This window comes from Cherax quadricarinatus, chromosome 99 (assembly GCF_038502225.1).
Source record: "Cherax quadricarinatus isolate ZL_2023a chromosome 99, ASM3850222v1, whole genome shotgun sequence".
NCBI classification, from domain to species: domain Eukaryota; kingdom Metazoa; phylum Arthropoda; class Malacostraca; order Decapoda; family Parastacidae; genus Cherax; species Cherax quadricarinatus.
The window spans coordinates 8,755,219-8,782,793 of record NC_091390.1 but is presented as its reverse complement, the minus strand read 5'-3'; the positions used below and the strand labels follow the sequence as shown (position 1 = coordinate 8,782,793).

General features: G+C 39.0%; 1 protein-coding gene across 12 annotated transcripts in view; it reads right to left on the bottom strand.

Moving 5' to 3' along the window:
* LOC128704766 (zinc finger protein 84-like) overlaps positions 1–27,575 on the bottom strand; it is a 516,148-nt gene that overhangs the window by 478,955 nt on the left and 9,618 nt on the right. For 10 of the 12 annotated variants that reach the window (XR_011390969.1, XR_011390968.1, XM_070079505.1 and 7 more), the window contains exon 2: positions 6,730–6,883. The exons of the other annotated variants lie outside the window; for them this stretch is intronic. The gene's annotated coding sequence lies outside the window, so the exon portion shown is untranslated. The remainder of the gene's footprint in view (positions 1–6,729; positions 6,884–27,575) is intronic. 12 annotated transcript variants of the gene reach the window in all.

The following is a 27,575-nucleotide window of genomic DNA, read 5'->3' as shown; positions in this document are numbered from 1 at the left end:
ATAAAGTTGTATTTCTTTTTGTAAAAGTAAAATTAAGGTGTGGTAGAATTGTGGTAACTGGAGAATTGTGCTTGGCAACAGTCTTTTGTTTTGGTGGGGGGAGCTTAGCCAGGCTCTCTCTCTCTCTCCCTCTCACTGACTCTCTCTCTCTGTGGCTGACCTTCAACCTGGCAGGATCTCTGGGTCCTTCTCCTATCTTTTGGGGCTTCATGTGTGCTCCAGGGGTGAGTTTTTATAATTTAAGTTGTGGCCACCATACCCAGGGTGACTAAAGTGTGTCAAAACACTGGTTAGCCCAGAGTTATGTCAAGAGAGAAGGACAAAAGTTAATAAGGTACACCATGTGGGAGAACAGCTATGGAGTGTGTAGATCTTTGTTTTTAAAGTGTGAGGCTGTAATTGTATATTCTGTACATATCTATTGAGAATACAGTTATATTTTTATAGTAGTAGTTTACATAACCTGTGAGGAGGGCTGGTGAGAGGATATGAGACACTCAGGATGATCAGCCATAATGTAAGTATTACCCCTAGACAGATAAGGCCATTAAGTAAAAGCTACCCCACACTAGAACATGTAGTGAGAACCTTACTATCAAAGTAATAAGGGACAACCAACGTAACATGGGGGCCTGTCCGGGAGAGTTATTTGACTGCTAAAATAACTCAAAACATTCTTTGAACTAGGAACAGCTGTTAAAAATTGACCACTGTCTGGAAAACCTTCCAGCTCCTACACCCAACATCTTGCTCCTGGGGGATTTCAACTTAAGGCACCTAAAATGGAGGAATATAGCAAATAATATTGTTGCAGTAATAACACCAGGAGGCAGCTCTGATGAAAACTCACACTCACGCGAGCTTTTAAATCTCTGCACAAAATTCAATTTAAACCAGCAAATAATAGAGCCTACTAGACTGGAGAATACACTAGACCTCATCTTCACTAACAATGATGATCTGATAAGAAATGTCACCATATCAAAAACAATATACTCAGATCACAACATAATTGAGGTTCAGTCATGTATGCGCGGAGCCCCAGACCGACATAATGAGATTAGTCACGAGGGAGCATTCACCAAATTCAACTTCAATAACAAAAACATAAAGTGGGACCAAGTAAACCAAGTCCTAACCGATATAAGCTGGGAAGATATACTAAGCAACACAGACCCCAACTTATGCCTAGAACAGATTAACTCGGTGGCACTCGATGTATGCACAAGGCTTATTCCTCTAAGAAAAAGGAGGAGCAGATGTAAAATAGAAAGAGACAGGCGCTCCCTTTACAGGTGACGGAAAAGAATAACAGAGCGGCTAAAAGAGGTCAATATATCTGAAATGCGTAGGGAGACACTGGTCAGAGAAATAGCAAGCATCGAACTTAAGCTAAAAGAATCCTTTAGGAGTCAAGAATCGCGGGAAGAACTAAAAGCCATAAATGAAATCGAAAGAAACCCAAAGTATTTCTTCTCCTATGCCAAATCAAAATCGAGAACAACGTCCAGTATTGGGCCCCTACTTAAACAAGATGGGTCCTACACAGATGACAGCAAGGAAATGAGTGAGCTACTCAAGTCCCAATATGACTCAGCTTTTAGCAAGCCGCTAACCAGACTGAGAGTCGAAGATCAAAATGAATTTTTTATGAGAGAGCCACAAAATTTGATTAACACAAGCCTATCCGATGTTATCCTGACGCCAAATGACTTCGAACAGGCGATAAATGACATGCCCATGCACTCTGCCCCAGGGCCAGATTCATGGAACTCTGTGTTCATCAAGAACTGCAAGAAGCCCCTATCACGAGCCTTTTCCATCCTATGGAGAGGGAGCATGGACACGGGGGTCGTCCCACAGTTACTAAAAACAACAGACATAGCCCCACTCCACAAAGGGGGCAGTAAAGCAACAGCAAAGAACTACAGACCAATAGCACTAACATCCCATATCATAAAAATCTTTGAAAGGGTCCTAAGAAGCAAGATCACCACCCATCTAGAAACCCATCAGTTACACAACCCAGGGCAACATGGGTTTAGAACAGGTCGCTCCTGTCTGTCTCAACTATTGGATCACTACAACAAGGTCCTAAATGCACTAGAAGACAAAAAGAATGCAGATGTAATATATACAGACTTTGCAAAAGCCTTCGACAAGTGTGACCATGGCGTAATAGCGCACAAAATGCGTGCTAAAGGAATAACAGGAAAAGTCGGTCGATGGATCTATAATTTCCTCACTAACAGAACACAGAGAGTAGTCGTCAACAGAGTAAAGTCCGAGGCAGCTACGGTGAAAAGCTCTGTTCCACAAGGCACAGTATTCGCTCCCATCTTGTTCCTCATCCTCATATCCGACATAGACAAGGATGTCAGCCACAGCACCGTGTCTTCCTTTGCAGATGACACCCGAATCTGCATGACAGTGTCTTCCATTGCAGACACTGCAAAGCTCCAGGCGGACATCAACCAAATCTTTCAGTGGGCTGCAGAAAACAATATGAAGTTCAACGATGAGAAATTTCAATTACTCAGATATGGTAAACATGAGGAAATTAAATCTTCATCAGAGTACAAAACAAATTCTGGCCACAAAATAGAGCGAAACACCAACGTCAAAGACCTGGGAGTGATCATGTCGGAGGATCTCACCTTCAAGGACCATAACATTGTATCAATCGCATCTGCTAGAAAAATGACAGGATGGATAATGAGAACCTTCAAAACTAGGGAGGCCAAGCCCATGATGACACTCTTCAGGTCACTTGTTCTATCTAGGCTGGAATATTGCTGCACACTAACAGCACCTTTCAAGGCAGGTGAAATTGCCGACCTAGAAAATGTACAGAGAACTTTCACGGCGCGCATAACGGAGATAAAACACCTCAATTATTGGGAGCGCTTGAGGTTCCTAAACCTGTATTCCCTGGAACGCAGGAGGGAGAGATACATGATTATATACACCTGGAAAATCCTAGAGGGACTAGTACCGAACTTGCACACGAAAATCACTCACTACGAAAGCAGAAGACTTGGCAGACGATGCACAATCCCCCCAATGAAAAGCAGGGGTGTCACTAGCACGTTAAGAGACCATACAATAAGTGTCAGGGGCCCGAGACTGTTCAACTGCCTCCCAGCACACATAAGGGGGATTACCAACAGACCCCCTGGCAGTCTTCAAGCTGGCACTGGACAAGCACCTAAAGTCAGTTCCGGATCAGCCGGGCTGTGGCTCGTACGTTGGTTTGCGTGCAGCCAGCAGCAACAGCCTGGTTGATCAGGCTCTGATCCACCAGGCGGCCTGGTCACAGACCGGGCCGCGGGGGCGTTGACCCCCGGAACTCTCTCCAGGTAAACTCCAGGTAATAGAGGTATTGGGTCTTTTTTTAGAAAATTTTTAATACATTCATCAGTATCTGTATAGATTTCTAGCTCAGTTTGCCAGTTGATGTTTGTCATTGCTGTTGTGAGGTTGTTAACCCTTTCAGGGTCCATGCCATAGATCTACGGCTTTATGTTCAAGGTCCAAACCGGAGATCTACGCCATGAGCTCAGCTCACTCTGATAAGCTGTGAGTGGTAAATTTGGGCCTAGATATGAGAGAATACATCTGTGTGGTATGTGTGCACCACATAAAACAAATCCTGCAGCACACAGTGTATAGTGAGAGAAAAAAACTGAGACCGTGATTTTCGATTAAAACAGCTACTTTGCAGTGTTTTTTCGTATGTTTTTTGTAGGTGTATTTGCAATTTCTTGGTCTCATTAGATAGAATGGAAGACATATTACATAAATAGAGATGATTTTGATTGATTTTACCACTGGAAATGGCTTGAAACTGAGCTCGAAATTGCGGAAATGCTAAATTTTTGCGGATGTTCAAGAGTAAACAAACGATCTCATATGTCTAATACACGCCAGCTGGTGGGTCTAATATACATTCACAAATGTGGTGATGATATTTATACAATTATTAGAATATTGCAAAACAGTGAATCTTCTATTTTTTGGTTTGAATAAAAATTCATTATGTGAATAAAAAATCAAAATGGAATTCATTTGTAAAGCCTCAAAATGCAACTAATGAACAGAGGAAATGTTAGTTTATTGGCAGGAATACCTACATTGTTTATTCTGGGCCCTATTTTGAAATTGGAATATTTTGAACTTTGTGTTAAATTGGCCAAATTACCAATTTCCGACCACTTTATTTTGTAGTTGAAACAGTTGACTTGGAAATTTCTTGTGCTCAGTCGACAGAATGGAAGTAATACTAGTGAAAAAGCTAAGAATTTGGTCGACTGGAATAATGTAATTGGCCTAAAATGGGAGTCAAAGTCGGCAAAATTGCTGATTCACAAATATCGCTAACACATCAAAATTCGCGAGAACATAATTTCGTCAATTTTCCATTAAATTTCATATTTTTTGTTATATTACCTTCAGAAAAAGATTCTCTACCATTCCATAAGAAAAACTAACAAAATTTTTTTTTTAAATTCTTGGACCCTGGTGCACACTTTGAAATTTGGCCTCTGGACCCTGAAAGGGTTAATAGCTGCCTCATTATGAAGCCTGAAGGTTACTTTAGTAGTGTCTTGGGGTAATTTACCTAGATTGGTTATGAGAAAGGGTAGTGGTCTGTGGGATTATCTGTGATTATTCCTGATTTTAAAGAGGATATGGTATTGGTCCAGATGTGGTCTAATAGGGAAACACTAGTCTCTGTAATTCTTACAGGTTTTGTTGCTGTTGGTATCAACATGCAGTTACTCATAGTGTTTGTGAATTCAGTTACAAGTGGGTCCTGGTCATGCAGGAGATTTATACCGAAGTCTCCTGAGAGAAGTATGTGATCTTTATTCATGTGTGCATCAGTTATCATACTTTCCTAGGTTTTCACTAAAATGACTGATATTTGACTGTGGTACTCTGTAAATGTTTATCACTGTGAGAGGTTTTTGTAGGTATTTGGATTTGAATTTACCTATTATATATTCCCCATGTTCATCCCTTGTGCAAGTATTATTGATACATTCTAGTTGGACTGAGTAGTTTATAGCTGTGCCACCCTCTTGTTGATCTGGCCTACAGTTGTGTATGGCTGTGTAACCAGGAATGCCATAGACATCTGTAGTATCTGGCTTTAGCCAGGTTTTGGTGAGAGTAATGATGGACATAATGGCATGCAGGGAATTTAGTAATGCTGTGAGGTTATCGTAATGTTTGCTTAAAGATCTGACATTGTAGAAAAACAGTTATGTTGTTGTTGGCTCTGAGAAGTGCCTTTGTTTCTCCTGCTGTGTAGTAATTACAGTTGCTATTTGATTCATTTAAGTCATTCAATAAGAAGTTGGTATCAGGATCAATGCTTGTAATCATAAGATTTATAATGAATCTATAATTAGACTTAAGTATAAGACAATGTAAATGTTCTAAAGCTAAAAAATAGCTCCTGAATTATTTTAACAAATGTGAATATACGAACTAAAGCAGTTCTTGAAAGCTAAAATAAAGGAGAAAATATAAAAGAGACTAAAATAAGTAGTGGTAAACAATGTTTAATGGACAGATAGTCACTATGATATAATATTAATTTAGGAGTAAGATCTGGCTTGTAATATGAAGTTTGAGCAGTTAATAGCACTAAAAAAAGTAAAAAAAATATATGAGGTAGTTGGTACCAGCTAGTAAAAGATAGTACAGGTCTCCCTCAACATTCACGAGGGTTAGGGGATCAAGAGCCTCACAAATGTTGAAAAATCATGAGTGTTTGATGCCCCAATATACTGTAGGGAAATATAATACAATACTGCTTCCTTAACTTGTTAACTATGAACAATCATAAAATACATGAAAACATTGTAAAATATTGTACTATATACATACATGTTATGGTTTAATAACATGTTATTAAATACCACTGCCTCAACCACTGCCTCTACCACTGCCTCAACCACTGCCTCAACCACTGCCTCAACCACTGCCTCAACCACTGCCTCAACCACTGCCTCAACCACTGCCTCCACCACTGCCTTCACCACTGCCTTCACCACTGCCTCAACCACTGCCTCAACCACTGCCTCCACCACTGCCTTCACCACTGCCTTCACCACTGCCTTCACCACTGCCTTCACCACTGCCTCCACCACTGCCTTCACCACTGCCTTCACCACTGCCTCCACCACTGCCTCCACCACTGCCTCCACCACTGCCTCCACCACTGCCTTCACCACTGCCTTCACCACTGCCTCAACAACTGCCTCAACCACTGCCTCCACCACTGCCTTCACCACTGCCTCAACCACTGCCTCCACCATTGCAGTCGCACTCAATCTACAATCACCAAACACAATGAATTATTGTGAAATGTTTGGAAGAGCACAGAGACTAATGCTCACTCCAGCATAAACCAAAACAAACTGACTCACGATGCCTCCACCACTGCTTCAACCCTTGTATTTTTGTACAATTAACTTCAACTTTATTGTATTATTATTATTATTATTATTATTATTATTATTATTATTATTATTATTATTATTATTATTATTATTAGCAGTAGCAGAAATGTTCGATTCTTTGCCCTGTTCATGAGTAAACAAATGATGTCACCATCCAATACCTATCCGAAAGACCATTCCAATATGCAGTCATGAATGGGTTGACATTATTTATACTATAGTTTAATAACAAACAATGAACAAACAAAACACTCACCACACTGAGTAGCAGGCTGGCTGCCAGTTGCTGGGGTCGGGGGGAGGGTAGTAGGGATGCGCAGGTGGTGGGAAACTTAAATATGATTTGGCGGCTGGGAATTCACGAATGTGTGAAGCCCGCTAAAGTTGAAAAAGTGAATGTTGAGGGAGACCTGTACAGGGAATTGCAAAATAATGTAATAGGCATATGCACTAATTGCACCACACAATATAAAAGGGACTAAAATAAGTAGTGGTAAACAAAATTAATTAGACTTATAGCTACCACAAATAACATTAATTTATGAGTAAGATTTGACTTGCAACACAAAAATTTGAGCAATTAATAGCAATAAAAAAAAGAAGTAAAAAGTAAATATAAAGCACTAATAAAATGGATAAATGAACATTTAACATCACACTTACCTTTATTAACTTATCTTTACTGACTCAACTTGTTGGTGTATGACAGACACGTAGGAGGCAAGACGATAACAAGTTCATTATGCTTCAATATGATGCTAATATCATCTCTGTAGCTTATTTATCTATCACAATTCATCTAATATGACATCATAAGCAATATTAATAACATGGAAACATGATATATACTCTAGAATGAATAAAATTTGCCATAATGTATGAGAGGAGTAAATAGTGTGTTATTGGCCTCTCACAGTGATAAACATCTACAGAGTACCACAGTCAAACATTAGCCGTTTTAGTGAAAACCTAGGAAGTATGATAACTGATGCACGCATGAACAAAGATCACTTACTACTCTCAGGTGGCTTCAATATAAATCTCCTGCAAGACCAGAACCCACATATTACTGAATTCACAAACACTGAGTAACTGCATGTTGCTACCAACAGTAACAAAACCTACAAGAGTTACAGAGACTAGTGTTTCCCTACTTGACCATATCTGGACCAACACCATATCCCCTTTAAAATCAGGCATAATCACAGATAATACCACACACCACTACCCTACCTTCCTCATAACAAATCTTGGCAAATTACCCCAAGATACTACTAAAGCCACTTTCAGACTTCAAAATGAGGCAGCCATTAATAACTTCACAGCAGCAGTTACAAACATTGACTGGTACACTGAGCTAGAAATCTATACAGATATTGATGAATGTATTAATAATTTTCTAAAAAAGACCCAATACCTCTATAACAAGCACTGCTCTAAAAAACTAAACAGATGACAGCTAAGAGACTGAACAGTCCCTGGCTAACACCCAGCATCCTCAAATCCATAAATACAAAACACCTATACGAAAAAAGTACAGAATGGGTCAAATAACCAGAGACCAAACAAAACATTACTCATCAATCTTAACCAGCCTGATAAGAAGAGCTAAAAAATTGTATTTATGAGAACAGATTATCCAACTTACGAGGTGATATAAAAAAGACCTGGAAAACCCTATCAGAAATTCTAGGAACAAAAAAGATATCACAAAATAGCAAAATTGAATTAACAAAACCAGACGAACCCCAACTCCCACCAACTGAAATAGCAAACAGACTCAATGATTTCTTCTCTGCTATAGGAAACAACCTTGCCAATAAAATCCCAAGCTCAGATACCCCACCCAATGACTACCTCACTGGCAACTACCCGAACACACTGTTCCTAGCTCCGAATAACCCAACTGAAGTCTCCCTTATTATAAACACACTAAAAAACAAGACAGGAGATTTAAATACCTTACCACCCTTTATATACAAAAAAGCATCACAGGTGCTATCACCAATCATTGCAACACTCTTTAACAAATCCATTCGAAAAATTAATTCAAAAGCAAATCTATTCCTACCTCGTCTCCCACAACATACTCAACTCCTGTCAATTTGGATTCAGGCCTAATAAAAATACTAATGATGCTATTATACACATGCTAGAACATATATACACTGCAATAGAGAAAAAAGAAGTCCCACTTGGGATCTTCATTGACTTACATAAAGCTTTTGATACAGTTGACCATGACTTGCTCCATATAAAATTGTGGCACTATGGTATAAGAGGGCACTCCCTCAACTACCTAAAGTCATACCTCAGCAACAGAAGCCAATATGTGTACACAAATGGGGCAAACTCTTCCGCACAGCCAATTACAGTTGGTGTCCAACAGGGAAGTGTCCTTGGCCCTCTTCTCTTTCTTGTTTACATAAATGACTTACCAAATGCATCGCAACTACTCAAACCCACACTATTTGCAGATGACACTACATACGTCTTCACTCACCTGAGCCCAGTCATGCTAGCCAATACTGTAAGTACCGAATTACAGAAAATATCTACCTGGATGAGGACTAACAAACTTACTCTAAACATTGACAAAACCTACTTCATTCAGTTTGGTAAGAGAGCTACAGATGTCCCTCTTAACATAATGATAAATGGATCACTTATCACAAAACTCACAGAGGGAAAATTCTTAGGAATCCACCTTGATAATAGACTAAAATTTCAAACACATATACAACAAATTTCCAAAAAAATTTCCAAGACCGCAGGCATACTATCGAAGATACAGTAATATGTTCCACAGTCAGCCCTCCTGGCCCTATTTCACTCACTTATTTACCCTTATCTCACCTATGGAATTTGTGCATGGGGCTCAACAACAATAAACCATCTCAGACCATTAATTACCCAACAAAAGGCTGCGGTCAGAATGATAAATTCCCACTACAGGCAGCACACCCCATCAATATTCAAAACTCTAAACCTACTCACCATACAAAACATCCATACTTATTATTGTACCTACTACATGCATAGAACACTTAACTTGAATATAAACCCTCCCCTCAAGCGTCTCCTTACCAACCTCAACAGAACGCATGACCATAACACAAGGTACAGATCACTCTTTGCTATTTCTCGTGTCCATCTCACACTATGCAAAAACTTAATGCACATAAAAGGCCCTAAAATCTGGAATTCATTACCTGTGAATATAAAAGAAACGCTGTCTGTTTATAAATTCAAGTCTCTTCTCAAAAATCACTTACTCACACGCAACTAAATAAATACTGAATAATTGTATCTCATAAATCGTATCTCATAAATGTTTCTCATTATTGTATCTCATAAATGTCTAACCTGTGACCCAATCAAACTTTGTTATTTTTTAATTACACTACCTAACAGAATACTCCATTCTACTTCATGCTCAGCAATACAGTAAGTGATCATATGGCCTGTCTTTGTAATACTCGTTTGTGCTAAATTGTTATCTGTTTACAATTTCAAGCATCCCAGTTTTATAAAGTTTTTCTTCTTCTCTTTTTTAGTAAATGTCTACAGGAGAAGGGGTTACTAGCCCATTGCTCCCAGCATTTTAGTCGCCTCATACAACACGCATGGCTTACAGAGAAAGATTCTTTTCCACTTCCCCATGGACAATAGAAGAAATAAAGAAGAACAAGAGCTATTTAGAAAATGGAGAAAAACCTAGATGTATGCATATATATATTATGGCCGATTCCCACCAAGGCAGGGTGGCCCGAAAAAGAAAAACTTTCACCATCATTCACTCCATCACTGTCTTGCCAGAAGGGTGCTGTGAAGTGTGACCAAAGTGTAAGTAGGAATAGCAAGATATCCCTGTTATCTAGCGTGTTTATGAGACAGAAAAAGACACAAGCAATCCTACCATCATGCAAAACAGTTACAGGTTTTTGTTTCACAGTCATCTGGCAGGACGGTAGTACTTTCCTGGGTGGTTGCTGTCTACCAACCTACTACTATGGTCTTTAAAAGTAGGAATAGCAAGATATCCCTGTTATCTAGCATGTTTATGAGACAGAAAAAGACACCAGCAATCCTACCATCATGCAAAACAGTTACAGGTTTTTGTTTCACAGTCATCTGGCAGGACGGTAGTACTTCCCTGGGTGGTTGCTGTCTACCAACCTACTACTATGGTCTTTTAAAGACCATAATTATTCCCAAGTCTTTTACGTGTTCTTTACGTTTTATTTGGTGACCCTCTTGAGTTTTGTATATAGTGTTCCTTTTGAGTTCTTCATACCTAAGGGGTGGTAGAACAACTATTTTTTTTCCGTCAGATTTCTTTCATTGTTGGTGCACAAGACGAAGTATTTTCTCTATTTACTTTAAATATTTATCAATTAGATATCCCAAACAACAACTGAAAGAAGAATGATTTACTGAAAATGCCATTTGGCATGAGGGTAGTCCTATATGGCACAACATAAGGTTGTTTGGGCACTTGGTAACGAGAGAACAATGCTAATACGAATTTTTGGTGTTGCACTTTCCACAAGAAAATAAAGTTTGTTAGTTCTAGGGCTTTTGCAAAATATCTGCCCTTTACTCCCAGATAAATCCCAAAATGTTTGGAATATTTCCAGAAGTGCATCGCTAAAAATAAGAACAATCATTATTTTACAATTTTTGTGAATATTATTCTACTTAATTCAGTAGTAAAGGTGTAGTTAACCCTTTGAGGGTCGACGGGCCCTCTCCAAGACTCGTTCTCAGGGTCGGCCAAATTTAAAAAAAAAAAAACATTTTTTTCTTATGAAAAGATAGAGAATCCTTTCCCGATCATAATGACACCAAAAGTATGAAATTTGATGGAAAACTTACAGAATTATGCTCTCGCGAAGTTAGCGGTCTCGGCGATGTTCATGCATTGGCGATTTTGCCCACTTTGAGCCCCATTTTTGGCCAATTCCACTGTACTAGTCGACAAAAAACATGAATATTTCGCTAGAACTCCATTTTTTCTATCGAATGAGTGCAAGAAACCACCCATTTACCAATTTCAACTGCCCAGTACAGTCGTCAGAATTTAGCAATTTTGCCAATTTCACACAAATTTCAAAAGATGCCAATTTCCGAATAGGGTCCAGAATAAACAAGAAAGACATTATTGGCAATAAAATGACATTTCCTCTGTTCATTAGTCATGTCTCAAGGCCCCTCTTACATTCTTTTGCTTTCCACTTTGAATTTTTATTCTCACAAAAAATAGAAGATTTACTGTTATGCAGACTACTGCATTAGTGTAAAAAATGGTATAAATAATATTGACGCACTTGTGAAAGAATATTAGACTCACCAGTTGATGTGTATTGGACACATAGCATGATTTGTTTACTTTTGAACTTTGGTAAAAATCGAACATTTCTGCTACTTTGAGCTCAATTTCAAGGTACTTTTCATAGTAAAACCAGTCAAAATCATCTTTATTTCTGTAGTATGTCTTCCATTCTATAAAATGAGACCAGGAAAACTAGAATACAACAATAAATACCATGCGAAAATACAGTGCAAAGTCGCTATTTTATTCCAAAAAAAGGTCAATTTTTTTTTTCTCATTATGCACTGTGTGCTGCAGGATTTTTTTATACTGTGCACACTGACCACATAGACCCATTCTTTCATATGTAGGCCTACCAGCTTTCTCCCACTAGATTTGAGGGCGCTAGAATTTAGGCGTAAGTTCTTTGTCTCCACAGACTCCTAAGTGCACCACTCACTCTTTTTCCCTCATCAATTCTATGATTCACCTCATCTTTCATAGACCCATCCGCTGACACGTCCACTCCCAAATATCTGAATACGTTCACCTCCTCCATACTCTCTCCCTCCAATCTGATATCCAATCTTTCATCACCTAATCTTTTTGTTATCCTCATAACCTTACTCTTTCCTGTATTCACCTTTAATTTTCTTCTTTTGCACACCCTACCAAATTCATCCACCAATCTCTGCAGCTTCTCTTCAGAATCTCCCAAGAGCACAGTGTCATCAGCAAAGAGCAGCTGTGACAACTCCCACTTTGTGTGTGATTCTTTATCTTTTAACTCCACGCCTCTTGCCAAGACCCTCGCATTTACTTCTCTTACAACCCCATCTATAAATATATTAAACAACCACGGTGACATCACACATCCTTGTCTAAGGCCTACTTTTACTGGGAAAAAATTTCCCTCTTTCCTACATACTCTAACTTGAGCCTCACTATCCTCGTAAAAACTCTTCACTGCTTTCAGTAACCTACCTCCTACACCATACACTTGCAACATCTGCCACATTGCCCCCCTATCCACCCTGTCATACGCCTTTTCCAAATCCATAAATGCCACAAAGACCTCTTTAGCCTTATCTAAATACTGTTCACTTATATGTTTCACTGTAAACACCTGGTCCACACACCCCCTACCTTTCCTAAAGCCTCCTTGTTCATCTGCTATCCTATTCTCCGTCTTACTCTTAATTCTTTCAATTATAACTCTACCATACACTTTACCAGGTACACTCAACAGACTTATCCCCCTATAATTTTTGCACTCTCTTTTATCCCCTTTGCCTTTATACAAAGGAACTATGCATGCTCTCTGCCAATCCCTAGGTACCTTACCCTCTTCCATACATTTATTAAATAATTGCACCAACCACTCCAAAACTATATCCCCACCTGCTTTTAACATTTCTATCTTTATCCCATCAATCCCGGCTGCCTTACCCCCTTTCATTTTACCTACTGCCTCACGAACTTCCCCCACACTCACAACTGGCTCTTCCTCACTCCTACAAGATGTTATTCCTCCTTGCCCTATACACGAAATCACAGCTTCCCTATCTTCTTCTCCATCTTCCCAATACCTCTAACTCTCCATTTAATAACTCTCCTCTCCTATTTTTAACTGACAAATCCATTTGTTCTCTAGGCTTTCTTAACTTGTTAATCTCACTCCAAAACTTTTTCTTATTTTCAACAAAATTTGTTGATAACATCTCACCCACTCTCTCATTTGCTCTCTTTTTACATTGCTTCACCACTCTCTTAACCTCTCTCTTTTTCTCCATATACTCTTCCCTCCTTGCATCACTTCTACTTTGTAAAAACTTTCTCATATGCTAACTTTTTCTCCCTTACTACTCTCTTTACATCATCATTCCACCAATCACTCCTCTTCCCTCCCGCACCCACTTTCCTGTAACCACAAACTTCTGCTGAACACTCTAACACTACATTTTTAAACCTACCCCATACCTCTTCGACCCCATTGCCTATGCTCTCATTAGCCCATCTATCCTCCAATAGCTGTTTATATCTTACCCTAACTGCCTCCTCTTTTAGTTTATAAACCTTCACCTCTCTCTTCCCTGATGCTTCTATTCTCCTTGTATCCCATCTACCTTTTACTCTCAGTGTAGCTACAACTAGAAAATGATCTGATATATCTGTGGCCCCTCTATAAACATGTACATCCTGAAGTCTACTCAACAGTCTTTTATCTACCAATACATAATCCAACAAACTACTGTCATTTCGCCCTACATCATATCGTGTATACTTATTTATCCTCTTTTTCTTAAAATATGTATTACCTATAACTAAACCCCTTTCTATACAAAGTTCAATCAAAGGGCTCCCATTATCATTTACAACTGGCACCCCAAACTTACCTACCACACCCTCTCTAAAAGTTTCTCCTACTTTAGCATTCAGGTCCCCTACCACAATTACTCTCTCACTTGGTTCAAAGGCTCCTATACATTCACTTAACATCTCCCAAAATCTCTCTCTCTCCTCTGCATTCCTCTCTTCTCCAGGTGCATACACGCTTATTATGACCCACTTCTCGCATCCAACCTTTACTTTAATCCACATAATTCTTGAATTTACACATTCATATTCTCTTTTCTCCTTCCATAACTGATCATTTAACATTACTGCTACCCCTTCCTTTGCTCTAACTCTCTCAGATACTCCAGATTTAATCCCATTTATTTCCCCTCACTGAAACTCTCCTACCCCCATCAGCTTTGTTTCGCTTAGAGCCAGGACATCCAACTTCTTTTCATTCATAACATCAGCAATCATCTGTTTCTTGTCATCCGCACTACATCCACGCACATTTAAGCATCCCAGTTTTATAAAGTTTTTCTTCTTCTCTTTTTCAGTAAATGTATACAGGAGAAGGGGTTACTAGCCCATTGCTCCCGGCATTTTAGTCGCCTCATACGACACGCATGGCTTACGGAGGAAAGATTCTTTTCCACTTCCCCATGGACAATAGAAGAAATAAAAAAGAACAAGAGCTATTTAGAAAAAGGAGAAAAACCTAGATGTATGTATATATATATATGCATGTGCATGTCTGTGAAGTGTGACCAAAGTGTAAGTAGGAGAAGCAAGATATCCCTGTTATCTAGCGTGTTTATGAGACAGAAAAAGAAACCAGCAATCCTACCATCATGCAAAACAGTTACAGGTTTTTGTTTCACAGTCATTTGGCAGGACGGTAGTACTTCCCTGGGTGGTTGCGTACTAGTACGTCAAAAACCCTGGGTCGTAAGCCATACTAGTACGGCCGAAACCCTCAAAGGGTTAATGGATAATGCACTGTGTAGGTGCTTTACATAATGAGAAGCATTTCTTTTATTCATTGGAACCATGGCTAGGGCTAAAAGTAAGCAGGTTAAAACACTAAATGGAGAAAAAGAAATTGGAATGACTTATGCAGCAAGTAGCGCCACCAAACATTACCAGCAGGTTGGTGTGGCGACCCTGGAAATTTGAAATTATGCTAGCCAAAATTAGTGCCGAATAACTGAAGGAACCGAATAACTGATTGCCGGATTTGTGATGGCGGACCTGTATAACATTTCTGCATTTTTTGTTCTAAACAATTATTGTAAGTGAAATAATGATGAAATTTTTAGTGCAGTTATTGTGTTGAATACAACAGTACCATACAGTACCATATGGTACAATGTACCATAATGTATCATTGTACCATATAATGTACCTGGAGTTTACCTGGAGAGAGTTTCGGGGGTCAACGCCCCCGCGGCCTGGTCTGTGACCAGGCCTCCTGGTGGATCAGCGCCTGATCAACCAGGCTGTTGCTGCTGGCTGCACGCAAACCAACGTACGAGCCACAGCCCGGCTGATCCGGAACTGACTTTAGGTGCTTGTCCAGTGCCAGCTTGAAGACTGCCAGGGGTCTGTTGGTAATCCCCCTTATGTGTGCTGGGAGGCAGTTGAACAGTCTCGGGCCCCTGACACTTATTGTATGGTCTCTTAACGTGCTAGTGGCACCCCTGCTTTTCATTGGGGGGATGGTGCATCGTCTGCCAAGTCTTTTGCTTTCGTAGTGAGTGATTTTCGTGTGCAAGTTCGGTACTAGTCCCTCTAGGATTTTCCAGGTGTATATAATCATGTATCTCTCCCTCCTGCGTTCCAGGGAATACAGGTTTAGAAACCTCAAGCGCTCCCAGTAATTGAGGTGTTTTATCTCCGTTATGGGCGCCGTGAAAGTTCTCTGTACATTTTCTAGGTCGGCAATTTCACCTGCCTTGAAAGGTGCTGTTAGAGTGCAGCAATATTCCAGCCTAGATAGAACAAGTGACCTGAAGAGTGTCATCATGGGCTTGGCCTCCCTAGTTTTGAAGGTTCTCATTATCCATCCTGTCATTTTTCTAGCAGATGCGATTGATACAATGTTATGGTCCTTGAAGGTGAGATCCTCCGACATAATCACTCCCAGGTCTTTGACGTTGGTGTTTCGCTCTATTTTGTAGCCAGAATTTGTTTTGTACTCTGATGAAGATTTAATTTCCTCATGTTTACCATATCTGAGTAATTGAAATTTCTCATCGTTGAACTTCATATTGTTTTCTGCAGCCCACTGAAAGATTTGGTTGATGTCCGCCTGGAGCCTTGCAGTGTCTGCAATGGAAGACACTGTCATGCAGATTCGGGTGTCATCTGCAAAGGAAGACACGGTGCTGTGGCTGACATCCTTGTCTATGTCGGATATGAGGATGAGGAACAAGATGGGAGCTAGTACTGTGCCTTGTGGAACAGAGCTTTTCACCGTAGCTGCCTCGGACTTTACTCTGTTGACGACTACTCTCTGTGTTCTGTTAGTGAGGAAATTATAGATCCATCGACCGACTTTTCCTGTTATTCCTTTAGCGCGCATTTTGTGCGCTATTACGCCATGGTCACACTTGTCGAAGGCTTTTGCAAAGTCTGTATATATTACATCTGCATTCTTTTTGTCTTCTAGTGCATTTAGGACCTTGTCGTAGTGATCCAGTAGTTGAGACAGACAGGAGCGACCTGTTCTAAACCCATGTTGCCCTGGGTTGTGTAACTGATGGGTTTCTAGATGGGTGGTGATCTTGCTTCTTAGGACCCTTTCAAAGATTTTTATGATATGGGATGTTAGTGCTATTGGTCTGTAGTTCTTTGCTGTTGCTTTACTGCCCCCTTTGTGAAGTGGTACCACATGGTACCATTGCACCATTTGGTACCATTGTACCATGTTGTTAAATTAGACACATGTGCAACTCTTGGGTATCTTTATTGAGGAAACGTTTCGCCACACAGTTGCTTCGTCAGTCCATACAAAGGATAAACTTGAAGAACAGGAGGAAAATCAGGTAATCAGTCCCTCAACCTTGAGTCGATGTGGTCAGTCCACTCTTCATAGATCTAAACTTACTCAATGTTCAGTACATCCACACTTACTACTGTGCAATCTACATCTACAGGACCTTAAATTCCAATATTAACCTTGACCTAAAATGCTTTCTTGATAGTTGTGACAGAACCAACAGGCATAACACCAGACACAAACATCTCTATGATATTCCCCGTGTCCGACTAAACCTTTACAAAAATTCAATGTATGTCAAAGGCCCTAAAATCTGGAACATCCTACCTGAAAACTCTAGAACTGCAGACACATTCATCACCTTCAAAACTACCATCAGAAAACATCTTATCTCCCTGATACACCCTGTCAACTAATTACACGAATACCACCTGGCAGTTCACACTTACACTCACTCACCCATTTGACCATAAACAGAAATATCAATCTCAACCTTAAAATAACGAATCTTAACTAGTCATAAGTTGGGCTGTGATACTCCAATACTGAAACTATGTATAGTGCCAAACCAAAAGCATTCACATTGCTAAACTCACAAACTAGTATTTAGTCACTTACCCATAATACCAACTTACCTCATAATTTTGTAATATTTTAAACTTAAGATTTAATCTAAGTCTGCCCGAAATGCCTAGCCATGCTAGGTGTTCTAGTGGTACACTCTGTATTTATTATTTTATTGGAGAAATGTGACACCACCTCTGACTGCTGCACCTCTCCTGTCATACGGTTTATACACTGCTTCTTCGCTCATATGCCGTATTCTATTCAAGAATGATGGATTGACCACATCGACTCAAGGTTGAGGGACTGATTACCTCATTCTCCTCCTGTTCAAGTTATCCTTTGTATGGACTGATGAAGCCACTGTGTGGCGAAACGTTTCCTCAATAAAGATACCCAAGAGTTGCACATGTGTCTAATTTAACAACCATTCATCTACAACCATTGTACCATATGGTACTACGTATATGGTACTGTTGTACTCAACACAACCACACTAATATTTTCATCATTATTTTGTTTACAATAAACTTGTAAGCAAGTTTTGTAAGCAATATAATGATTAATAAGTACAGTTATTGTGCTGAATACAATGAGTGTACATTTATACATTATATATTAAATTGGTCTCACAGGCCCAGTGGCCTGTTGGCCAAAGCTCCTGCTTCACACACGGAGGGCCCGGGTTCAATTCCCAGCTGGTGAAAACATTTCAACACGTTTCCTTACACCTGTTGTCCTGTTCACCTAGCAGCAAATAGGTACCTGGGTGTTAGTCGACTGGTGTGGGTTGCATCCTGGGGGACAAGATTGAGGACCCCAATGGAAATATGTTAGACAGTCCTCGATGATGCACTGACTTTCTTGGGTTGTCCTGGGTGGCTAACCCTCAGAGGTTAAAAATCTGAACGAAATCTTATCTTAAAGGCCATAAAAGTTACTGGAAAAAAATATTAGAAAAGAAAAAAGTAACAAACACCTAAAGTAAAATAATGAGACTTTATGGAAGTCACGGATGTTGCCGCCACCAGATCATTCAGGGTCAACTTCACACCTCTATATCTTGGTAACTACTGATCAAAAATTTTTTTAGTTATTGTTTTATTACCTACAGAAAATTATCTTTAATTCTGTAAGAAAAAAAATTTTTTTTTTAAATTCTTGGACCCTGGTGCACCCTCTGAGATTTGGCCTCTGGACCCTGAAAGGGTTAATAACCTACCAAAAAGCTGCAGTGTGATTGATTACTAACTCCTGCATTAGGCAACACACTTTACCTCTTTTCAAGAGTCTTAATTTGCTAAATATACAAAACATCCACACTTATCATTGTGCCTACCACATACACAGAATACTATACTCTAATGGAAACCCTCCTCTCAAACTCCTTCTTGATAACTAAAACAGAACACATAACCCTTATTAATCTTATTAATCTTATTAATCTTACTAGACACAGATCACTCTTCAATATCCCCCGTATCCATCTCTCCCTATGCAAAAATGCTATACATGTAAAAGGCCCGAAGATCTGGAATTCATTGCCAGAACAAACTAAAGGACCCCTGTCTGCAAATCAGTTTAAGGCTCAAATAAGAAATCACCTCATTACCCAAAATTTACCAGACAAACTATACCTAACCACTACCAGTTTCTCAAAGGCTACTCATATTGTGCTGATAAATGCTCAACCACTGACTACTTCAAAATTAGGAAGTCTGTTCTTTTCATTGTATTAAATAGTACATTGTTTTAAATGCAACTGTAATACATCATATTGTGAATTGTTTTAAATTGTTACATTGTAATACTGTAATCTTTATTAACTAATTAAATAGTGTAAAAAGTCTCATTATCAGACCTATGTAGGATCACCTGATATAATATTAAATTTTCCTGTACTCACTCAAACTCATCTAATGACCATATAAACTATGTATTATTCCTTACTAGTCTTAAGTTAATCTTTAAGTTTGCCCAAAATGCTCAGCATACAGAGGGGCTTTTGGGATGTGCACCCAACTATTATATTCCTCTGCACAACATGTAATTTGTCAAAATAAAAAAATCTAAATCTAAAAATCTATGGAGCCCCCTCCCCAAGGTGCTTTATAATAATACAGTAGATCCCCGGTTTTCGTCCAGTTCAGAAATCATACAATTCAGAATTCGAGCACTAATTTCGGTGAATTTTTCCACTAGGTTTCGTATATCCACTCGGAAATCATCTGTATCAAATGCCTCCACTCGCCTGGGACACCACTTCTCACTCGTACCAGACTCAGTCTGCCTCTGTCTCTCGTTGAGTTAGCAATGCTCCGTGCATTAATCCATTATTTTTTTTTTTGTGCCTGTTTATTGATTGCGACTGTGAAATAAGCCACCTTGGGGTCAAAGGAAGTTTAGAGTGCCAGCCCTTTGGAAAAGGTGAGAAATATGATAGAATTCAAGAAAGAGCTTTTAGCAAAATATGAAAGTGGTGTATGAGTGGACAAGCTTGCCAGGATGTATGGGAAGTAACATGAACAATCAGTTGCCTCCTGGTGAAGAAAGCAGAAATTGAGGAAGCTGATGTTGTGAAAGGGGTAAATATTTATGCTAACAAAACAGAGATCACAAACAATCGAGGATGTGCAGAAGTTGTTGTTGGTGTGGATCAACGAAAAACAGATAGCAGGAGATAATATTGTGGAGGGCTTTGATAAGGATTTTGATGGGGCTTTGATACCTGAAGTCTTTATGGGGGGGATTCACTTCCAAACAATAACCTCTCCTCTCTCTCCCCTTCTCACCTTCTTCCATATGCTAACAAGAGTCTTCAATAAAGGTATGTAATAGTGATTTAAATGTTCATTTACCCATTAAAATTAGTGCTTTACATTTATTTCTCATTGTTTTCTGTATGTAAAATTATAGTAATTCTCTGTAAAATGTATTTTTTTTTTTTTAGTATTTTTGGGTATCTGGAATGGATTAATTGGATTTACATTATTTCTTATTGGAAATATTTCTTTGGTTTTTCATCCATTTCAGATTTTGGCCGACCTTCTGGAATGGATTAACCCTTTGACTGTTTTGGTCGTATATATACCTCTTACAAGCCAGTGTTTCTGACGTATTAATACGCATAAATTCTAGTGGCTTCAAGTCAAGCAGGAGAAAGCTGGTAGACCCACATGTGAGAGAATGGGTCTGTGTAGTCAGTGTGCACCACATAAAAAAAATCCTGCAACCCGTAGTGCATGAGAAAAAAAAAATATTTTTTTATTAAAATGCCGACTTTGAGGAGTATTTTTGTACAGTGGACCCCCGCATAACGATTACCTCCGAATGCGACCAATTATGTAAGTGTATTTATGTAAGTGCATTTGTACGTGTATGTTTGGGGGTCTGAAATGGACTAATCTACTTCACAATATTCCTTATGGGAACAAATTCGGTCAGTACTGGCACCTGAACATACTTCTGGAGTGAAAAAATATCGTTAACCGGGGATCCACTGTATTCTCATTTTCATGGTCTCACGTGATAAAATGTGAAACATATTACAGAAATAGAGATGATTTTGATTAGTTTCACTATGAAAACTACCTTGAAATTGAGCTCAAAGTAGTGGAAATGTTTGATTTTTACCAAGGTTCAGGAGTAAGCAAATCACACCACACATTCAATACATGTCAATTGGGGAATCTAATATTCTTTCATTAGTGCACTGATATTATTTATACCATTTTTACAATAATGCAGTAGTCTGCATAACAGTAAATTTTGTATTTTTTGTATGAATAAAAAATCAAAATAGAAAGCAATAGTAATATAAGAGGGGCCTAGAGACATGACTAATGAACAGAGGATATGTTATTTTAGTGCCAAGAATGTCTACAGTGTTTATTCTGCACTCTATTTTCAAATTGGCATCTTTTTTAATTTGCATGAAATTGACCCAATTGCCTATTTCTGACCACTTTATTGGGTAACTTGACTCAAGAAATCGTAATGACACGATTGCAAACAAACCATACCCCCGGCCGGGATTGAACCCGCGGTCATCGAGTCTCAAAACTCCAGCCCGTCGCGTTAGCCACTAGACCAGCTAGCCACAATAAGATTCATCAAACTAGGTATATTTCTACACCATAGGAAGGTTAGCACAGGCACCACTGTGACCACAAATGCAAGTTTTTACAGACGAATCTCCAGCTAGCATGGCCGTGACGAACTCTAGCTCAAGTCCCTTCACTGCCGTCAACATGACTCAAGAAATCGTAATGACACGATTGCAAACAAACCATACCCCCGGCCGGGATTGAACCCGCGGTCATAGAGTCTCAAAACTCCAGCCCGTCGCGTTAGCCACTATGGTTTGTTTGCAATCGTGTCATTACGATTTCTTGAGTCATGTTGACGGCAGTGAAGGGACTTGAGCTAGAGTTCGTCACGGCCACGCTAGCTGGAGATTCGTCTGTAAAAACTTGCATTTGTGGTCACAGTGGTGCCTGTGCTAACCTTCCTATGGTGTAGAAATATACCTAGTTGGATGAATCTTATTGTGGCTAGCTGGTCTAGTGGCTAACGCGACGGGCTGGAGTTTTGAGACTCTATGACCGCGGGTTCAATCCCGGCCGGGGGTATGGTTTACTTTATTGGGTAGTTCAAATCAGTACATGGGCAGTTTCTTGTACTCAATTGATAGAAAAATGGAGTTCTAAAGAAATAGCTATGAGTTTTGTCAACTGGAACAATGAAATTGGCCAAAAACAGAGCTCAAATTTGGCGAAATCACCGATGCGTATATTTCGCCGAGATCGCTAACTTCGTGGGAGCATAATTCCGTGAGTTTTCAATCAAATTTCAAACTTTTGGTGTCATTACCATCGGGAATAGATTCTCTATCATTTCATAAGAAAAAATAATTATTTTTTTCCAAAAATTTTGCGACATAGAATGACAGTTTCAGAAAGGAGTTTTCGGCAGTCAAAGGGATAAGGATGAAAACCAGGGTATTACTGCAATAATGAGAGAATGGGTGATATGTAATCAAATTTTGTTGAAAATAAGAAAAAGTTTTGGTGTGAGATTAATAAGTGTAACGAAACATGTCTGAGGTTTCACTCTTGCCATGGATCGATTCTGGATCTTCAGTACGAGCTGAAGAATTTACCGGGTAGAAACACTAGACATGTTTCTTTACATCTGCTTCCAATGGGTGTTAGTTGACTGGTCTGGGCCGCATCCTGGAGGGGATTAATGACCCCAGTGGAAATAAGACAATCACTGGGTAAAAAATTCAAACAAATCTTAATCTTGACAGGTGAAGCAAGATGACTGGCTTGAAATGCTATGCATCCTATGTAAATTTCAATATGTAACCTTTGCAAAGAAATAAAAATTATACTGTAGGAGCCTACAGATTACTGCATGTTTTATACAGAAATTTTGAAATTTTGATTTGTATTTGAGTGTCCAGGTGTCCTGTGGCTCAGGACACAGTGTCCATGGTTGAATCCTCAGCACAGGTAGAAACGCTGGACGTGTTTCCTTACACCTGCTGTTCCTGTTCATCTAGAAGCAGGTACCTGGGCGTTATTCAGATAAAGACCCACAAGATATGGCTAATGTACTATCACTAGAATTGGAGTCCTGCAGCAAATGCTTAGTAGATAACAAACTATCCCTACACCTCAGGAAAACAGAAACCATACAATCTGGCCCAAAGAGTAAATTGAAAACAAAAAAAAACAAATATTTCTTCTGCAGTATACAACTGTAGTTTACATGTAATAAAATATAGTTATGCACGACCATAATACAAGACACAGATCTCTCTTTAATGAATCCCATGTCCATATCACACTGTGTAAAAACTCTATGCACATAAAGGGCCCCAAAATTTGGAATTCATTACCAGAAAATATTAAAGTAACCCTGTTTTAACATTAATTTAAAACTCTTCTCAAAAACCACTTACTGACCCTAGACTAAATACTCAGTACTAAATATTTAATATTACCAAAAAAATCTCCCAATTACCTAAATCTTAAAACTTCAAGACTAGATGCCTAAGTTCATACAGTGACTAATGCTACATAGTAGTATAAATACTTACCCAAAACAATACTGCCCTATAACCAATTATAGCATTCTCATACTGTAAACTATTTTCAGCAAAACACATCATTAAATTCCCATAATATAATTTCAGGAATTTTACTACTGAAACTATTGTACAACTTAAACAAACTATGATAAATTTCTTTAGTATTAAGTAGTGTGTAAGCCATTAAATTAAGTCTGCCCATAATGCCTAGGCATGATAGTGGCTCTTTGTACTGGAAGACATTATTGTAAATACATTATCTCTATGTACTCTTGGAAAGAAATAAAATTGACTTGACATAAAAGAGAGCATGTAATGCATTGAGGGCTGACTAATACTCATACTTACAGACTAATTGAAAACTAGACATAGGAGAGCAGGAGAGTTAGCTAAATAAAAATAGCATAATTGTAAGTAAGTATTAATAGTGTAAAATGAATCAGTGATCTTAAGTTAACTGGAATTTCTTTAACATCCAGTGTAACAGGGAACCCATCACTTCAGAATCTTCAATGAAACGTCAAGCATGGCAGGAGAACTGATAGGGAACAATGTAGTAAGAAAAAGCAAAATCCAGGCTAAAGTTTGTCTACTGACAGGCACAGTGTCTACTTACTGACACTCACAGGAACCAATGTTTAGTGCTTATATAATGTCAAATATATTATTATTGTTCATCATACTCTGCAATAAAAAAAAAAAAAAAGAAAGACTAGAAATCACCAGGAACAAAATGGTGAGATTCATGGTGGACCTGGGTCCTGGAGAGCAAGTAGGCCAGGATGAATTACAACTGGATATTGCTGAATGTCGAAGACAGAGTAAAGAAAATAAAAGGTAAATCATGTTTATAAAACTGCTCACAAGTTGTGTCCAGAATATCTGGCTGCCAAGTTTGTCAACGTTAGGAACCAAAACCACTATGGTAACAGGGTGAGTAACACAATCTTGAAGTACCTACAGTAATAATAATAATAATAATAATAATAATAATAATAATAATAATAATAATAATGATAATAATAATGATAATAATAATGATAATAATAATAATAATAATAATAATAATAATAATAATAATAATAATAATAATAATAATAATAATATTAATAATAATATCTTCATTTCTACAAGTACATATACAAGGTATACAGACCATAGCTGACATCAATAACATACTACTATATAGAAAGCCACTTGTTATGCCTGAGTATTTTGGGAAAATTAGGTCAGTTTTGTCCAAGGATGCAACCCACAACAGTCGACTAACACCCAGGTACCCATTTTATACTGATGAGTGAACAGGGACAGCAGGTGCCTTGTGGAAACATGTTCCTAATGTTTTCCAGTTGTACCAGAGATTTGAACTCCAGACCTCAGTGTGTAAGCTGAGTGAGCTAGCAATTGAGCTATGGGACAGTAGGTGGTGAGTATTCAAACACCTTTTATTATATAGCAATAAAGGAGTAGAATGGACTCCCTGAACACGTCAAAGCCTGTCCTAGCATTAGCCAGTTCAAGAAGAGAGCCAAAAGGTACCTAATGAATCAAGTTATAAAAAAGGATGAAAGTGATTTCTTCTTTTGGTTTTGGCTAGTAGCTTAGGCTGGTAGGTGACTTGGACCTGCCTAGCATGGGCCAGTAGGCCTGCTGCAGTCCTCATTCCTTCTTATGTTCTTATATGTACCTATAGAGGAACCTCGTTTCTCATAATTAATCAATTCTAAAATGTCTGACGAAAACCGAAACATGCGAAAACTGAAGCAATATTTCCCATAAGAAATAATGTAAATCCAATTAATCTGTTCCAAACGCCCAAAAATATTCACAAAAAATACATTTTATGGAGAAAAACTACAGTTTTGCTTAAAGAAAACAATGAGAAATAAATGACTAATGAAATGGATAAATTAACATTTAACATCACTATTACCTTTATCGAAGACTCTTGTTGGTGTATGAAAGATGGTGAGGAGGGGAGAGGTAAGAGGAGAGGTTAGTGTTTGGAAGGGAATCCCCCTCCAAAAGGCATTCAGGTATCAAGGCCCTATCTGGGGTTACTTCCCTTCCAGCTTGAGAGTCACTGGATCCCTGTCGCACAAAAAATCTGTCCAGAGAGGGCCATTTTCGGCGTCTCTTTAAGATTTGCCTAAAATGGGACAAGGCATTGTCATTGAACATGTTGCAGACACGGCTTGCAACAGCTTTGTGTGGAAAACAAACACGAGTTATCCTGGGTGGATAACATACCCGAGTTATCCTGGGTGGATAACACTTCCCCTGGGTTATCCTGGGTGGACAACACTTCCCCTGGCTTTACCTGGATAACACTTCCCCCTGGGTTATCCTGCATAGATAACACTTCCCCTAGGTTATCCTGCCTGGATAACACTTCATAGGTGTTATGCAGCATTCTGCATGACATTGTAATGTTGTTATGCATGACACTGTAATGTTGTTATGAAGGGTTCTGCATGACATTGTAATGTTGTTATGCCGAGATCTGCATGACACTGTAATGTTGTTATGCAGGGTTCTGCATGACACTGTAATGTTGTTATGCAGGGTTCTGTATGACATTGTAATGTTGTTATGCAGGGTTCTGCATGACACTGTAATGTTGTTATGAAGGGTTCTGCATGACATAATGTATGCAGGGTTCTGCATGACACTGTATGTTGTTATGGGGTTCTGCATGACACTGTAATGTTGTTATGAAGGGTTCTGCATGACACTGTAATGTTGTTATGCAGGGTTCTGCATGACACTGTAATGTTGTTATGCAGGGTTCTGCATGACACTGTAATGTTGTTATGCAGGGTTCTGTATGACATTGTAATGTTGTTATGCAGGGTTCTGCATGACACTGTAATGTTGTTATGAAGGGTTCTGCATGACACTGTAATGTTGTTATGAAGGGTTCTGCATGACACTGTAATGTTGTTATGCAGGGTTCTGCATGACACTGTAATGTTGTTATGAAGGGTTCTGCATGACACTGTAATGTTGTTATGCAGGGTTCTGCATGACACTGTAATGTTGTTATGCAGGGTTCTGCATGACACTGTAATGTTGTTATGCAGGGTTCTGCATGACACTGTAATGCTGTTATGAAGGGTTCTGCATGACATTGTAAGGTATATACAGTAGAGAAGGGTGTTATAATAGTAGGAATGTTATAATTGTAAAGCATAATTTTATAATTCATAAGGTGCTTTTGGGGGTGCTGTAAAGTAGGTTAAACTATAATTATATAGAAATCCTGCTAGGTATTTATTTTCCAACTGTGTTTGGGTATGCGGGGTAAGCGTGGCTGGGACGAGTCACGTGGAGTCAGCATGGTGTGGAGGATGGCATCGGAGATGCTGTGTATTTAAGCTAAGTTTGTAGTTGTGTACTCCTTTTGTTTAGCTAACCCAAGCCATAGGCTCTTCTATGGCTTACCTGTATGCTTACCCAGGCTCTGACATGGTCAGGGTGTGGTGGGATGAGTAAGGAAATAAGAAATGGGGTTGGTAGTGAAGTAGTGACAGCCTGGCACTGACTAGGCTGGACCTCCAGCCAGCTGTTTCTTGTGTACTGTCATTTGGGCATTTAGGATACAAGATAGATGGTGTTTCTAGAGTGTGTATATAGTGTTATGTTGAATAAATAGATATATTTTCCTAACTGGGATATTTGCCTAACCCTCTGTTAACCAACCCATTGAAGTACAAATGCTGGTTTAGTGCTTTCTGTTTTGACTGGATAGCCCTGGGTGGCCTGTTTATGCTTGAGATATGTGTAACT